The sequence below is a fragment of the Anomaloglossus baeobatrachus genome, chromosome 2, assembly GCF_048569485.1.
Source record: "Anomaloglossus baeobatrachus isolate aAnoBae1 chromosome 2, aAnoBae1.hap1, whole genome shotgun sequence".
NCBI classification, from domain to species: domain Eukaryota; kingdom Metazoa; phylum Chordata; class Amphibia; order Anura; family Aromobatidae; genus Anomaloglossus; species Anomaloglossus baeobatrachus.
This window is the reverse complement of record NC_134354.1, coordinates 534,533,927-534,550,200: the sequence shown is the minus strand read 5'-3', so window position 1 is coordinate 534,550,200 and position 16,274 is coordinate 534,533,927. Positions and strand designations below refer to the sequence as shown.

The following is a 16,274-nucleotide window of genomic DNA, read 5'->3' as shown; positions in this document are numbered from 1 at the left end:
TGCGCTCTCTGTCTAGGACACTGTCAGCGCTGTTTGCTACAGCTCGTTGTGATGTATGGGGCCCAGTAACTGTGTACGCCCTCCCCTGTGCGCTGTCTCTCTCTCCTCACACTGTCTCCGGCGCTCCTGGCTTTTGAATACAGCCAGGAGCAGAGAGCAGGGACATTACCTGACATCAGCGAACAACAGCACTGAGCTCTGCATCACCTAGCTGTAAGCAGGCTGCACTCACAGCACGGAGGAGAAGATAAAGCATGGGTGAGGGCGGGGGGGGGGGCAGAGAACAGAGTGCAGGGTGAGAGAAGACTGCACGGGTGTGAGACAGTCGGGGGGAGGAGGGTGCTGGGGGGGGCAGAGGAGACAGACTCCATGAGAGGGGATTATATATATTATATAACTCTAGGTGTGGGTGGGTGGGTATATGTATGTGTGTATATATCCTATAGACTCACATTGGGGGATATATATAGTCTGCATTACATTAGTATTCATTTATCTGTCAGGTGCTGGGGCAAGATACTGACAGCCAATGCTGGGTGGTGCCAGCTCTGACTGTGAGGTTTGGCATAGGAAGATGTCATGTTTGGTTGAGCTGCATGTAATCAAAGAGCTGCAGAGAATAAGGGATAATTCAATAGGAACAGAAGTTAGAAGACAAAAAAAAAGTAATGTAGGGATGTTTTATATAACAATACAGCACAGATTAGCTTAAAGATTTTTTTGGAGTTTGTTGGACAACTCCTTTTAAGGCTTTCCTGTTAAAGATGTAGGAACTGGGCTATGAGTGCCCTCTTATATATTTAAGGCATTTTGCTGCAGGGTCTGGTGCGACTGTGAAAAAAGAAACAGAAGAATTGCGGGGAAAACTAAAACATTTGCTATCTAAAACAGCAAATTACCGGACGTGTATCAAAAACTGCTCTGTGGGGTTTGTATCTTTTAAAATTGTCAGGAATGACTGAGCAATCTTCCTTCCTAGCAGACATGCGGTCTGTGTTTAAAGAGGAGGTGCAAGCCAAAGAGTCCAGCCTAGTTCTACCCCTAAGGCTATGTGCGCACGTGTGCGCTCTGCACCGCACCGAAAAAATGCGCTTCAGAGCGCAGCTGAAAAAGCTGTGTTCTGAAGCGCATGGTGCCGGCGAGAACGTGCGCTCTGCCTGCAGCTCCTGCCATAGACAGAGCAGGGGCTGCAGGCAAAGCGCAGAGAAGAAGTCACATGTCACTTCTTAGAACGCAGCGATTCGGGCAGCAGCCGAAGCGCTGCGTTGTAATATGCCACGTGCGCACGGCCCCTGCACAATCTCCATAGATTGTGCAGGGGACGCAGGACGCATGCAGTTACGCTGCGCTACAAAGCACAGCGTAACTGCATGAATTACGCACACGTGCGCACATAGCCTAAGCGTCACAGTCTGGCTTTCAGCATAAACCAAGAGGGGTGTTATAATTGATCTCAGAAGAGGAGGATCACTCATTGGATTCGGATCAGGATGAGGAAGAAGAGGTGGCGATAGTTTTCCCAGAAGAAGGCAATAAATACTACTTTTCGTTACTGGATATGGACGAGCTATTGAAAGGTGTCAGAAACGCCAAGAAGGTGGAGGAGGCAGAAAAATCACTCACTATTCAGGATGAAATGTTTGGGGGACTCGGAACCCAGAGTAATTGGGATTTTTCCATAACAATCACGTCCGTGCCATGAATATGGAGGAATGGAAGGATGCTGAAAATAAATTGGTTCTACTAAGAGATTTCAGTCTGCCTCCCATTTGAGCCAGATGATGTGGGAAGAAGTCCCACAAATTAATATCTCCGTGGCCAGACTGGTTAACACCTCCATTCCATTCGAGGATTACTCTAGCCTTAGAGATCCTATGGATAGGCTGCCTCAGCACCAATAATTAGGGCAAATATAGCGGCCACCTTGACGACTTGAAGAACTACATGAAAATTAAAATGTTGAGAGAAGACGCCATTTTGCATTCACTTCTGTTACTTGAAATGGCAACAGAGTTTATGGCCAACGCATCTGCAGAATCAATAAAATTTGCTGCCAGGAAAAATGCCTTTTCTTTGTCGCTCCATTGGGAGACCCAGACAATTGGGTGTATAGCTTATGCCTCCGGAGGTCACACAAAGCATTACACTTAAAAGTGTAAACCCCTCCCCTCTGCCTATACACCCTCCCGTGCATCACGGGCTCCTCAGTTTTTATTGCTTTGTGGAAGGAGGCACACATCCACGCAAGCTCCACATTTTAGTCAGCAGCAGCTGCTGACTATATCGGATGGAAGAAAAGTGGGCCCATACAGGGCCCCCAGCATGCTCCCTTCTCACCCCACTCTGGTCGGCGGTGCTGTTAAGGTTGAGGTACCCATTGTGGGTACATAGGCAGGAGCCACATGCTGTTTTCCTTCCCCATCCCTTAGGAGCTCTGGGTGAAGTGGGATCCTGACCGGTCACCAGGCGCTGGGACCGCGCTCCCTCCGCAGCCCCTGGGGGAATCTGCTGGACAGGAGCCGGGTATCATCAGGGACAAGGCCCTGCGACTCTGAGGTACTCTGTGTCCCCTTGGGGACGGCGCATAGTGCGCCTGGGTAATGGACACTGCAGCAGCTGCTGGGTGTGTTAGTGCGCCGGGACTACCGCGCTGGCCGCGCTTGTTTGCCGGCCGCGCTTATAACTTTAGTCCCCGGCTTTTGCGGCCTAGTGCCGCATATTCCCGCCCCCGAGCCTGCCAGTCAGGGGTAAGGGCGGGACGCTGCACTGGACGTCAGCGCTGAGGGCAGGAGCATACTCTGTATCCTCCTCCCCCTTCACTGAGCACCGTGGGGCACCAGATTCCCGCACTTTTACAGGCACGCCCACGGCCCCCTCCTCCTCTCTGAATGCCGGCAGCCATTGCTACAAGACGCTGGAGAACATCAGAGGGGAGACAACTGAGCTCCACAGCTCTGGGAGGCCCAGGCAGGGATCTGGTGGTCACACAACCGCTGGGAGCGGTCGGTAAGCCGCACCTGTTACTAGGTGCTGGTCCCCCTGGGTGCCGAATTGTATATTTATATGCTTATAGTGTATACATTTACTCTGTACGGCCTCACTGTTAGCGTTTGGCTATATACCCTCACTGATTATTCTAAGAGGAGAAACAGCATGTCGTCTGCAAAAAGCAAGGGTACCAAAGCACAGGCTTACTTTGCAACCTGTACCTCATGTGCGGCAATGCTTCCTGCAGATTCCACCTACCCTCATTGTGTGCAATGCTCGGCCCCTGTGACACTCACTCAGCCGGAGTCTCAGCCACTGGTGGGACCCCCGGCCCAGGTGGAACCTCCGGCCCCCACTGTCCAGGTGACAGGGACAGAGTTTGCAGTATTTGCTGACAAACTTTCTGAGTCTATGGATAGATGGTCTGCTAAGATACTGGAAGCTTTGCAGTCCAGACCTGTAACACAGGCCCCGGGCACTGTTGATTCATTGCCCCCATGCCCCCCTCGGTCGGAGCAGCAAAGAGCTCCTGGGTCAACTCATAAGTCCCAAGGGGAGGACTCCGACACGGACCGCAGTCCCAGACCGACGAAGCGGGCTCGCTGGGAGCGTCCCTCGACTTCATCACACTGTTCAGGGTCTCAGCATGAGGGCTCTCTGGAGGATGAAGCAGATGCGGCAGATCAGGACTCTGATCCTGACGCCGCGCTCAACCTTAATACGCCTGAAGGGGACGCCATAGTAAACGACCTTATAGCGTCAATCAATCAGGTGTTAGATCTTTCTCCTCCACCCCTTCCGATTGAGGAGTCAGCTTCTCAGCAGGAGAAATTTCATTTTAGGTTTCCCAAACGTACACGGAGTGCGTTTCTTGATCACTCCGACTTCAAAGACGCAGTCCAGAAGCACCGAGCTTTTCCGGATAAGCGCTTTACTAAGCGACTTCATGACACACGTTATCCCTTCCCCCCTGACGTAGTCAAGGGTTGGGCCCAGTGTCCCAAGGTGGATCCTCCAGTCTCTAGACTGGCGGCCAGATCCATAGTTGCAGTGGCAGATGGTGCATCACTAAAGGATGCCACCGACAGGCAGATAGAGCTCCTGATGAAATCCATCTATGAGGCTATCGGCGCGTCCTTTGCTCCGGCATTTGCTGCCGTATGGGCACTACAAGCTATCTCAGCTTGTCAGTCTGAGATTAATGCACTCACACGAGCCGCGACTCCGCAGGTTGTGTCATTAACCTCTCAGGCGTCGGCGTTTGCGTCCTACGCCATGAATGCGGTACTAGACTCTGCGAGCCGTACAGCGGTAGCATCCGCCAATTCAGTGGCAGTCCGCAGGGCCATGTGGCTACGTGAATGGAAGGCAGACTCTGCTTCCAAGAAATTTTTAACCGGTTTGCCGTTTTCTGGCGACCGCCTGTTTGGCGAGCAATTGGATGAAATCATTAAACAATCCAAGGGTAAGGACTCGTCCTTACCCCAGTCCAAACCTAACAGACCTCAACAACGGAAGGTACAATCGAGGTTTCGGTCCTTTCGGCCCTCAGGCAGGTCTCAATTCTCCTCGTCCAACAGGCCTCAAAAGGATCAGAGGAACTCTGATTCATGGCGGTCTAAGGCACGTCCTAAAAAGACCGCCGGAGGAACCGCTCCCAAAGCGGCCTCCTCATGACTTGCGGACTCCCCAAACCGCATCCTCGGTCGGTGGCAGGCTCTCCCGCTTTTGCGACGCCTGGTTCCCACATGTCCAAGACCGATGGGTGAGAGACATTCTGTCTCACGGTTACAGGATAGAGTTCAATTCTCGTCCTCCGATTCGTTTCTTCAGAACATCTCCGCCCCCCGAGCGAGCCGATGCTCTTCTGCAGGCGGTGAACTCTCTGAAGGCAGAAGGAGTAGTTATCCCCGTTCCCCTTAAGCAATGGGGTCACGGTTTTTACTCCAACTTGTTTGTCGTACCAAAAAAGGACGGATCTTTCCGTCCCGTCCTGGACCTCAAACTGCTCAACAAACACGTGAAAACCAGACGATTCCGGATGGAATCTCTCCGCTCCGTCATCGCCTCGATGTCCCAAGGAGACTTCCTGGCATCAATAGACATCAGGGATGCTTATCTCCACGTGCCGATTGCACCAGAGCATCAGCGCTTCCTGCGTTTCGCCATCGGGGACGAACACCTTCAGTTCGTGGCATTGCCTTTCGGCCTGGCAACAGCCCCACGGGTCTTCACCAAGGTCATGGCAACAGTGGTTGCAGTCCTACACTCTCAGGGACACTCAGTGATCCCTTACTTGGACGATCTTCTTGTCAAGGCCCCCTCTCGGGTGGCATGCTAACACAGCCTGAACATTGCTCTGGAGACACTCCAGAGGTTCGGGTGGATCATCAATTTCCCAAAGTCAAAACTGACACCGACACAATCGCTGACATATCTCGGGATGGAGTTTCACACTCTCCCAGCGATAGTGAAACTTCCGCTGGACAAACAACGATCACTACAGACAGGGGTGCGATCTCTCCTCCGAGCCCAGTCGCACCCCTTGAGACGCCTCATGCACTTCCTAGGGAAGATGGTGGCAGCAATGGAGGCAGTTCCATTTGCACAGTTTCATCTGCGTCCTCTTCAATGGGACATTCTCTGCAAATGGGACAGGAAATCGACGTCCCTCGACAGGAACGTCTCCCTTTCTCGGGCAGCCAAGGCATCCCTTCAGTGGTGGCTTCTTCCCACTTCTTTGTCGAAGGGGAAATCCTTCCTGCCCCCATCCTGGGCTGTGGTCACGACGGACGCGAGTCTGTCAGGGTGGGGAGCGGTCTTCCTCCACCACAGGGCTCAGGGTACCTGGACTCAGCCAGAGTCCTCCCTTCAGATCAATGTTCTGGAGATAAGGGCAGTGTATCTAGCCCTGAAGGCGTTCCAGCCGTGGCTGGAAGGCAGGCAGGTCCGAATTCAGTCGGACAACGCCACGGCGGTGGCATACATCAACCACCAAGGCGGCACGTGCAGTCGGCAAGCCTTCCAGGAAGTTCGGCGGATTCTGCTGTGGGTGGAAGCCACAGCCTCCACCATCTCCGCAGTACACATCCCGGGCGTGGAAAACTGGGAAGCGGACTTTCTCAGTCGCCAGGGCATGGACGCAGGGGAATGGTCTCTTCACCCGGACGTGTTTCAAGAGATCTGTTGCCGCTGGGGGAAGCCGGACGTCGACCTAATGGCGTCCCAGCACAACAACAAGGTCCCGGAATTCATGGCACGGTCTCAAGATCACAGAGCTCTGGCGGCATACGCCTTAGTTCAGGATTGGTCGCAGTTTCAACTGCCTTATGTCTTTCCTCCTCTGGCACTGCTGCCCAGAGTGTTACGCAAGATCAGGTCCGACTGCCGCCGCGCCCTCCTCGTCGCCCCAGACTGGCCAAGGAGGTCGTGGTACCCGGATCTGTGGCATCTCACGGTGGGTCAACCGTGGGCACTACCAGACCGACCAGACTTGCTGTCTCAAGGGCCATTTTTCCATCTGAATTCTGCGGCCCTCAACCTGACTGTGTGGCCATTGAGTCCTGGCTCCTAGCGTCCTCAGGGTTATCTCAAGATGTCATTGCCACTATGAGACAGGCCAGGAAACCAACGTCAGCCAAGATCTACCACAGGACGTGGAGGATCTTCTTATCCTGGTGCTCTGATCAGGGTTTTATTCCATGGCCATTTGCCTTGCCCACTTTTCTGTCTTTCCTTCAATCCGGAATGGAAAAGGGGCTGTCTCTCGGCTCTCTTAAGGGACAAGTCTCGGCGCTCTCTGTATTTTTTCAAAAGCGTCTAGCAAGGCTTCCGCAAGTACGCACGTTCCTGCAGGGGGTTTGCCACATAGTCCCCCCTTACAAGCGCCCGCTAGAACCCTGGGATCTGAACAGGGTGCTAATGGCTCTTCAGAAACCACCTTTCGAGCCAATGAGAGATATTTCTCTTTCTCGCCTCTCGCAGAAGGTGGTCTTCCTAGTGGCAGTCACATCACTTCGCAGAGTGTCTGAGCTAGCTGCACTGTCATGCAAAGCTCCCTTCCTGGTGTTTCACCAGGACAAGGTGGTTCTGCGTCCGGTTCCGGAATTTCTCCCGAAGGTGGTATCCCCTTTTCATCTCAATCAGGATATCTCCTTACCTTCTTTTTGTCCTCATCCAGTTCACCAATGTGAAAAGGATTTGCACTTGTTAGATCTTGTGAGAGCACTCCGGCTCTACATTTCTCGTACGGCGCCCCTGCGCCGCTCGGATGCGCTCTTTGTCCTTGTCGCTGGCCAGCGTAAAGGGTCGCAGGCTTCCAAGTCAACCTTGGCTCGGTGGATCAAGGAACCAATTCTTGAAGCCTACCGTTCTTCTGGCCTTCCGGTTCCTTCAGGACTGAAAGCCCATTCTACCAGAGCCGTGGGTGCGTCCTGGGCATTGCGGCACCAGGCTACGGCTCAGCAGGTGTGTCAGGCGGCTAACTGGTCGAGTCTGCACACTTTCACGAAGCACTATCAGGTGCATACCTACGCTTCGGCAGATGCCAGCTTAGGTAGGCGAGTCCTCCAGGCGGCGGTTGCCCACCTGTAGGAAGGGGCCGTCTTTCGGCTCTATTACCGGGGTATTCTTTAACCACCCAGGGACTGCTTTTGGACGTCCCAATTGTCTGGGTCTCCCAATGGAGCGACAAAGAAGAAGGGAATTTTGATTACTTACCTTAAATTCCTTTTCTTCTAGCTCCAATTGGGAGACCCAGCACCCGCCCCTGTTCCCTTCGGGCTGTTGTTCTTTTGTGTACACATGTTGTTCATGTTGAATTGTTCTTGGTTCATGGTTTAAGTTCTCCGAACATCCTTCGGATTGAATTTACCTTAGACCAATTTATAAGTTTCCTCCTTCCTGCTTTTGCACCAAAACTGAGGAGCCCGTGATGCACGGGAGGGTGTATAGGCAGAGGGGAGGGGTTTACACTTTTAAGTGTAATGCTTTGTGTGACCTCCGGAGGCATAAGCTATACACCCAATTGTCTGGGTCTCCCAATTGGAGCTAGAAGAAAAGGAATTTACGGTAAGTAAACAAAGTTCCCTTTTTCTAATTCAGCTTGCACAGAAATCTGGCTGAAAACCTGGTCTGGAGACAACGATTCTAAAAATAAGATATGCACTATATCTTTCACAGGTTTGAGTGTGTTCGGTCCAGTTTTAGATGAAATCCTTGAGAAGGCGTCTGAAAGAAAGTGTTTCTGTAGGATAAACCTAGGAGATATCCGTCCTTTTCGTAGGACCCATCCACTTTGTACTCCTGTTTTTGTAAGGGGAGCAGGTGGGGCTACCCCAAAGGGGGTAAGGGTAAAAGCTCTCTGTTCGGCTCCAGGAAGATCATGATGCCAGAGGGGTTGGTGGGAGGCTTTGGTATTTTTTAAAAGAGCGGCAGGAGATTTCTTAAAATCAATGGGTACTTCAAACAGTTTCAGAAGTGTACAGGATAGAATTCTCCCAATTTACCACCTGAAAGATTCCTGCTGACAACTTCCCAGTCACCGGACATTCTTAATCGCCTATGGGCAATCAAAAAACATAATTAAAATTCTAAGCTATAGTTCTCTTTCCACAGAGAAAGGAGTTCCATGATCATTATTATTGTCTCTTCAAGTTCAGGATGGAGTCAATAAGTTTTCTTTATCGTTTCTTTGGGAGACCCAGACCATGGGTGTTTAGCTTCTGCCTCCGGAGGACACACAAAGTACTACACTTAAAAGTGTAGCTCCTCCCTCTGAGCTTATACACCCCCTGGTGAGCAGACCCAGCCAGTTTATCGCTTTGTGTTCAGAAGGCATACATCCACACATGCATTCTCATATGATTTTTTCCTTTTGGAATGAGATTGAAGAAGTGCGGGTCCACGTCTGGACCCCCGGCATGTCCCTTCTCACCCCACTGTGTCGGCGGTGTTGTAAGGTTGATTTCTTAGGCTGGAGCCTTACATGCCGTGCTCCTTCACCATCCCTCCTGGGCTCTGGCTTGAAGTGGGAGCCAGCACGGTCTCCATGCCTGGCAGGAGACCGGTCTCCATCCGCAGCCCTTCAGGACCCTGCTGGACCGGAGCACTCATCCCCAGGGACCTGGCCCTGCGTCTCAGCAGCTAAGTACCTGAGACGTTTATATATTGGGGGTCCCTGTGCTTTATTGTTTGGGGAGAGTGTGCTTACTGTATTTATTGACATTTCCAGCGGGTTCTCTAGCTGTCGCCCGAGAACCGCGCCGATGGTGCCTGCGCGTCGGCCGCGCCGCTCAAATTTAGGCCCCGGCTTCGCCGGAGGCCTAGTTTCTGTTCACTGCCCTCGCATGTCACTCATGCAGAGGGACAGGCTCGGCTCCTCCCGGCGGCCGTTCTGCACAGGGGAGGGACACTCCCCACTGCTGTGCGTGTCCCCTCCCCTGTAGGTCTCTATGGTCCTCCAGATCCCGCTCTTAAAGCAAGTCCCGCCCCCTCTCTTCGCTCCGGCGGCCATTTTCTCAGAGTTCACTCAGCGCTGGTCTGCGCTCTGCATCCCTGCTGAGGTGCTGTGCTTGGGGGTCCGGGCTTCGGGATCTGGAGGGCACACAACACCGCTCCAGCGGTCTGGTAAGCCACAACCGGTCTCTGGTTGTGGACCTCTGTATATACTCTCCAAAGCTTTATGCTGTATGCGCTGCATGTAAGCTCTTGCTGCCTGAACCGAGCACCTACCCACATTGTGATGTCTGCTCTGCCTTGGCGGTGCCACAGCCTGGAGTCTCACCCCCAGTGGTCTCTCAGGCTGCTCCTGCTCCTGTGGCTGAACCCCCGGCTTGGGTAGAATCCTTTTCTAGGTCTATCTCCCAGTCTTTTGCTGAGTCCATGGGACTTCTGTCCAGGACTTTGATGAATATGCATCAGCCCCCTTCACAGGGTGCCTCTGCTGCTAGGGGTCTCTCAGGACCGGATCTCACAGAGAATTCATCATCCGGGCCCAGATCCCGTCCTTCTAAGAAGAGACGCAAGGTTCCCTCTCCCTCCTCCTCCCGCGGCTCTGATTCAAGAGCTGACTCGCAGGATGAGGAGGATGCCTTTACAGGGGGCTCGGAGGCTAACTCCATGTACCCCATTGATCTGTCCGAAAGTGACTCAGATCTTAGTGACTTGATTGCTTCCATTAATTCTGTACTGGATCTCAATCCGCCAGTATCAGAGGAGCAACCCTCTCTGGCAGAAAAGCACCAGTTTACCTCGCCTAAGAGGACAAAGAGCGTGTTCTTTAACCACTCCAGTTTTCAGGCCGCTGTGACCAAGCCCAGGGCCTGTCCTGACAAACGCTTCCCAAAGCGTGGTTCTGATGACCGTTTTCCCTTTCCACCTGAGGTGGTGGTCAAGGAGTGGGCTCATTCCCCAAAGGTAGATCCTCCGGTGTCTAGGCTCTCAGCCCGGACCGTTGTGTCGGTGGCTGATGGCACCTCCCTTAAGGATTCCACTGACCGCCAGATTGACCTTCTGGCCAAATCCGTGTATGAAGCGGTGGGGGCCGCGTTTTCCCCGACTTTTGCAGCAGTGTGGGCTCTCAAAGCCATCTCTGCTTCTCTAGAGGAGATGCATTCCCTCACCAGGGAATCTATGCCCGAAATGGTTGCCTTAACTTCCCAAGCTTCAGCTTTTTCATCCTATGCCATGTCTGCCATGCTGGAGGCTTCTCACCGCACTGCGGTGGCTTCGGCTAATTCCCTCGCTATCCGCAGGATCTTGTGGCTTTGAGAGTGGAAGGCAGATGCTTCTTCAAAGAAGTACCTTGCTGGGCTCCCTTTTGCTGGGTCCCGGCTGTTCGGAGAACAGCTGGATGAAATTATTAAGGAAGCTACTGGCGGGAAGAGTACTTCCATGCCACAAACCAAAACCAGGAAACCTGCCCAGGGCAGGAATCAGTCGAGGTTTCGCTCCTTTCGTTCCTCCAACTGGTCGTCTTCTAAGCCCTCGGCCTCGTCCGCTAACTCAGCCAAGGACCAGAACTCCAACTGGCGCCCAAAAGCGCGTCCACAGAAGACCGCAGGAGGTGCTGCCACTAAGGCAGCTTCCTCGTGACTATCTGCCCGCTCCAGCAACGTCCTTAGTCGGTGGCAGGCTCTCCCACTTTGGCGACGCTTGGTTTCAACACGTCTCCGATCAGTGGGTGAGAGTTATCATCTCCCACGGCTACAGGATAGAATTCTCTTCCAGCCCGCCAAACAGATTTTTTCTCTCAACTCCCCCCTGCTCCAAGGCCGCCGCCTTCTCACAGGCCGTGGCATCCTTGCAGGCCAACGGAGTAATTGTACCGGTTCCCGCCCGGGAACGGTTCAGAGGTTTCTACCGGCCCATCCTGGATCTGAAGCTACTCAACAAGCATGTTCAGGTGCGGCATTTTCGCATGGAGTCTCTGCGATCAGTCATTGCCTCTATGACCCAAGGGGATTTCCTGGCATCCATCGACATCAGAGATGCCTATCTGCATGTGCCAATTGCAGTTTCACACCAGCGTTGGCTACGTTTTGCAATAGGAGAAGATCATTTCCAATTCGTGGCTCTCCCCTTCGGGTTGGCCACGGCCCCTCGGGTATTCACCAAGGTCATGGCAGCAGTGATTGCGGTTCTGCACCTCCAGGGGTTGGCAGTGATTCCTTATCTGGACGACCTTCTAGTCAAGGCTTCATCCAGCGCAGACTGTCAGAGGAGTGTCTCGCTCACTCTCGCCACTCTAGCCCAATTCGGGTGGATGGTCAATCTGCCCAAATCCACTCTGACTCCAACCCAGAGTCTCACGTACCTAGGGATGCAGTTCGAGACCTTGCCGGCACTTGTGAAGTTGCCCTTAGTCAAACAGCAGTCCCTCCAGCTAGCGGTGCGCTCTCTGCTGAGGCCCCGCCGTTATACCCTCAGGCGTCTGATGCAGGTGCTGGGTCAAATGGTGGCGTCCATGGAGGCTGTTCCCTTTGCCCAGTTTTATCTGCGCCCCCTGCAGCTGGACATTCTCCGCTGTTGGGACAAACGGCCTTCCTCCTTACACAGGTTAGTGGCTCTGTCGCCACAGACCAGGAGCTCTCTTCAGTGGTGGCTTCGGCCTCTCTCCCTGTCCCAGGGGCGCTCCTTCCTGGCCCCATCCTGGGTGATTCTCACCACGGATGCCAGTCTTTCCGGCTGGGGAGCGGTATTTCTCCACCACAGAGCGCAGGGCACTTGGACTCCGTCCGAGTCAGCCCTTTCAATCAATGTGCTGGAAACCAGAGCCGTGCTTCTAACTCTCCTAGCTTTTCACCACCTGTTGGCGGGCAGGCACATTCGAGTCCAGTCAGACAACGCGACAGCGGTTGCCTACATCAATCACCAAGGCGGGACACGCAGCCGCCTGGCAATGTTGGAGGTACAACGCATCCTTCAATGGGCGGAGGACTCCAAGTCCACCATATCCGCAGTCCACATCCCAGGCGTGGAAAACTGGGAGGCAGATTATCTCAGCCGTCAAACCGTGGACGGTGGCAAGTGTTCCCTGCACCCGGCAGTGTTTCAGTCAATCTGCCGCAAATGGGGCACTCCGGACGTGGACCTAATGGCATCCCGTCACAACAACAAAGTTCCTGTTTACGTGGCTCGCTCCCACGATCCTCAGGCATTCGCCGCGGACGCTCTGGTTCAAGACTGGTCCCAGTTTCGGCTGTCCTACGTGTTTCCCCCTCTAGCTCTCTTGCCCAGAGTCCTGCGCAAGATCAGAATGGAGGGCCGTCGAGTCATCCTCATTGCACCGGACTGGCCCAGGCGAGCTTGGTATCCAGACCTGCTCCATCTGTCCGTAGAGATGCCGTGGCATCTCCCGGACCGTCCAGACCTACTCTCGCAAGGTCCGTTTTTCCGCCTGCATTCTGCGGCTCTCAAATTGACGGCGTGGCTCTTGAGTCCTGGATTTTGACGGCTTCTGGTATCCCTACTGAAGTCATCTCCACTATGACTCGTGCCCGTAAGTCTTCCTCCGCTAAGATCTATCACAGAACTTGGAAAATTTTACTGTCCTGGTGTCGCTCTACTGACCATGCTCCTTGGCCATTCTCCTTGCCGACCCTTCTGTCTTTTCTACAGACCGGTCTGCAGCTAGGACTGTCCCTCAACTCTCTCAAGGGACAAGTCTCAGCTCTGTCAGTTCTGTTCCAGCGGCGTCTCGCTCGGCTGGCTCAGGTCCGCACCTTCATGCAGGGCGCGTCTCACATCATTCCGCCTTACCGGCGGCCCTTGGATCCCTGGGACCTTAATTTGGTTCTCACGGTTTTGGAGAAACCCCCCTTTTAGCCTCTTAGGGAGGTTTCTTTGTATCGTCTTTCACAGAAAGTGGCCTTTCTGGTGGCCATAACTTCCCTCAGGAGAGTCTCTGATTTGGCTGCACTCTCTTCGGAGTCACCTTTTTTAGTTTTTCATCAAGACAAGGTGGTTCTCCGTCCGACTCCGGAATTTCTTCCTAAATTGGTCTCTCCTTTCCACCTTAACCAGGACATTACCCTACCTTCTTTTTGTCCTGCTCCTGTTCATCGCTTTGAAAAAGCGCTGCATACTCTGGATCTGGTGCGTGCTCTCCGGATCTATGTGTCTCGCACCGCTGCACTTAGGCGGTGCACTTCTCTTTTTGTGCTAACCACAGGTCGGCGCAAGGGCCTCTCTGCTTCTAAGCCGACCTTAGCCCGTTGGATTAGATCGACCATTTCGGACGCCTACCAGAGTACTCAGGTGCCTCCCCCGCCGGGGATCAAGGCACATTCGACCAGAGCTGTCGGTGCCTCTTGGGCTTTCAGGCACCAGGCTACGGCTCAACAAGTCTGTCAGGCTGCCACTTGGACTAGCCTGCATACCTTTTTGAAGCACTACCAAGTGCATGCTCATGCTTCGGCAGATGCGAGCTTGGGCAGACGCATCCTTCAGGTGGCTGTCGCCCATTTGTGAAGTTAGGTTCTGCCTACTTCTTAGTTTTTCTGTTTATTTCCCACCCAGGGACTGCTTTGGAACGTCCCATGGTCAGGGTCTCCCAAAGGAACGATAAAGAAAAAAGAGAATTTTGTTTACTTACCGTAAATTCTTTTTCTTATAGTTCCGTATTGGGAGACCCAGCACCCTCCCTGTTGCCTGTTGGCAATTTCTTGTTCCGCGTGTTATCACCAGCTGTTGTGGACAGAGTCTCCGGTTGTTCCGGCTCTTGCTCTGTTCTACTTGTGGGTGGCTATTTTCCTTCAGCTTTTGCACTAAACTGGCTGGGTCTGCTCACCAGGGGGTGTATAAGCTCAGAGGGAGGAGCTACACTTTTAAGTGTAGTACTTTGTTTGTCCTCCGGAGGCAGAACCTAACCACCCATGGTCTGGGTCTCCCAATACGGAACTATAAGTAAAAGAATTTGCGGTAAGTAAACAAAATTCTCTTTTATCTATCTCCTTATTAGATAAGAACGCGGTGATGTGTATGCTTGACTTAAGAGACCTATTATCATGTAGTCTTCCATACATCACACCAAAAGATTCTGAGGTTCGCTATAGAACTAAAAGGCCAAATGATTCAATTTCAGTGCCTCCCATTTGGTCTATCTTCCCAATGGATATTCATAAGACTAGTATCAGAGATGGTAGCCTTCCTTAGACAAAAGCACATTATCAGTATCTGGACGAATTTTTGTTGGTGGCAGGCTCAGAGTGGAATTTGATGTTCTATTTCGAGGTGACTCTATCATCACTGAGGTCATTAGAATGGATGGTGAACGGAAAAAAAATCGGACTAACATCCGTGCACCCAAAAGGTCTTCATGGAAACTCTATTAGATTCCAAAAAGAGGTCATCATTGCTTCCAGGGGAAAAATAGGTGGTGGTCAGAGACAGGATCCAGTCCTTCCAACTAGGAAAACGTTGTACAATCAGATCGGCCATGAGTATCCTAGGGGTGATGACATCTTTATTGCCACTGTCCATTGGAGTCCATTCAACTCCAGAGATCTCCAGCGAACAGTTATTTCAGCATGGGACAATCAGCAGTTTTGTCTAGATAAGAAGATTACTCTGATACAATGGTGGATATTCCGGACGAATCTTCAAAGAAGAGTTCTTTGGTTCTCTTCCCCTTGCGTAATAGTGATTTACTGTCGTGAGTCAGTTAGTTTGGGGGCTCATATAGGAGACCAGTACTGGCAGGGATGATGGTCATCAGAGATTCTGGCCAGGTCTTTGAATTACAGGGAACTAAGAGCTGTATGGGTCGTACTATGGAGGAGTCAAGCCCTTCTCAAAGGTTGTCATGTGAAGAACCTATCGGACAAATCACAGCAGTATCCTACATCCTTCATCAACTGAGCCCAAGACATTACCTCCTTCAGTCTCTCGCGTCAAAGATTTTCTGATGTGCAGAGACAATACAACTGTCCATTAAAGCGGTTTATCTGAAAGGATCAGAGAATCATGTAGCAGATTTCCAAAGCAGACAGAAGACTGGAACCTCAGAATGGGAGCTGAATGGAGAGGTGTTCCAACAATGGACAACTTCAGGTAGATTTATTTGCCTTTAAAGTAAATGCTAAGGTGAACAATTTCTTTTCACTAAACCCAAAGGACAATCCAGGTGAAGTGGATGCTCATCTCAGGTCTGGGAGATGGAACTCAGGATCATGCTAAAACAATTCTAATCGTTCCCTTCTGGCCGAGAAGCTGGTTTGCCCTGCTGAGCCAGTTACCCCTAGAAGAACCGGTCCTACATTTTCCTTGAGAGATAACTTTTTTCTTCAGGGTCCGCTACTGCATCACGGTGTAGAGCAATGTACGTCTCTCAGCATGGTTCCTGAGAGGCAGATTTTGAGGGCACAAAGTCTTTCTGATCAAGTCATCGCTACCATCCAGATGCCTCTTTTCCATTGATTTTTTTCCCTTGATTTTTAGTGAGGGTCTTAGACCAAGTACCGTGAGGATTCAGTTCTCCGCCCTGAGTGTTTTGTTTGATTCACCCTTAGCAAATCATCCCTGGATAGCTAACTTGTCTAGGGCAGTGCAGAGATTAAGACCCACATGTTGGAAATAGGTGAATCCGTAGAACCTCAATTTAGTACTAAATGCCCTTCTAAATACCCTCTGTTGTCCTCCCTATGAACCTAGGGAGTAGATGTCCATTAACGAGCTTTCCCTTAAAACAGCCTTTTTAGTTGGCATCACCACAGCGAAAAGAGTAGGGGATATTCAGGCATTGAACTATAAAAGAGTTTGCATTAGCGCCTCCTAAAGAGTGTACA

The 16,274-nt window shown here is 52.1% G+C and overlaps 1 protein-coding gene across 5 annotated transcripts in view; it reads left to right on the top strand.

The window, feature by feature from the left end:
* The window catches only part of HERC2 (HECT and RLD domain containing E3 ubiquitin protein ligase 2), a 415,490-nt gene that overhangs the window by 146,408 nt on the left and 252,808 nt on the right, over window positions 1-16,274 (top strand). The gene's annotated exons all lie outside the window — the stretch shown is intronic.